Consider the following 1,569-nt stretch of genomic DNA (forward strand, 5'->3'; position numbering starts at 1 on the left):
TTAACTTAATTCGTTCTATGAATACAAATGAGGCTGTTAAAATCCCCTGCGAATGCAATGTTAAATGAATGTTAAATTTATACATTCCTAAATTAATTCATTTGATGAAATTCATAATTATTGTTCATTTGTTTTATCTCGACTACTTACATGTATAATCTGACCAGAAACATAAAACCCTCGCCATATTGCAAAAAACATAGACCCAATTTCTTTGTGCACGTTAGATAGTGATGTAAGAAAGAAGCCAGACAAGATTTTTATATTTTTGGTTAGCCTATAGACATAATTTCAATTAAAATGTGATATTAATTACATTTGACCTATTATAAACTTATGAAGACGCACGGGTTGGAATGAGTCATAGCTGACGTCATATCGTTTGCTATGTTACTAAACTGGGGATGTCTTTCTACGTACAGTCAGCGTCATATAGATCGTCACAGACAAGATATGCAAATATATAGGTACATCAAAAGTAATCAATTATATCGGTACAACAAAAGTCTTCAAAATAATAGATACATTCACCCTGCTCAAAAACATCGGTACATACACAGCGTCAAATATATGAGTACATGCAAGATGCTCATAAATATCGTAGCAGCCACAGCGTCATAAGTAACGAAGCAGTCAAGGTGCGCAAAAATATCGGTACATTTGACAAAATTGAACTCTATCTCTATATACTTGTGATACAATTTGGAATAAACTACTTCTGTTACATTCATTTGACACTTTGTATTAACATTATAGGTTGTCCGGAAAGTTCGTTCCGATTTTCGATAGGAAGCTTAAAATAGACTGTAGCTGAAGTGGATTCATTTTCGGATTTCCACCATTATCAAACGTCACAATAATTTCTATGTTGTGAATAATTTCATTTCATTGGTTGAGATAAAAACTAATTTTTAAAATTTTAGCCAAAAATAAAAGACGTTTTAGGTAAAGAGTCGTACCAATATAATTTAAAAACATTTCCAAAAATTTAAGAGAACAGGGTTTCAATTTTCCTTATAAAGCGGCACGAATTTACTGGGCAACCCAATATTTTTCTTCTCCTGTCATAACGCTTAAATATATTATAAAAGTTTGTCACGCCGAATATGACAGATACGTAATAACTAATATCAAATTTTGCCTTGTCACAATATATACTAGTTTGGCGCAGTGTTCTAGTATGTTTGCCGTAATATGTTTAATAACTTTACCGGTTCGAATCTCAGGCTTCTTTTTTTATCATTTTATCAATCACGGGGTTATTTTTTCATAACTAGTAAAAATTTGGTAATGTAAAATTTTGCTCGACAATTTTTTTTTATAATTTTCGCTGTCGGGTAGAAAGAAATTTAAATAAAGTTAACAACAACTAGGTTAGACCATCGCGGGTGAAGTGAGTGGTCGGAGCGTGGATTGTTTTTGCGGGTTTTAAGAATGGTAAGCGCGGAAACTATACGTACAAGTGTTATCTACATATGTGTGCGCGCCCACGCACACTGGAATGTTTATTGCAATCGACCAAAAATTTGATGTAGTTTGGATATTGACATTCAGTTTTTTTTTCTTTGT

This window comes from Papilio xuthus, unplaced genomic scaffold (genome assembly GCF_000836235.2).
Source record: "Papilio xuthus unplaced genomic scaffold, Pxut_1.1 DF826933.1, whole genome shotgun sequence".
Classification (NCBI taxonomy): Eukaryota; Metazoa; Arthropoda; class Insecta; order Lepidoptera; family Papilionidae; genus Papilio; species Papilio xuthus.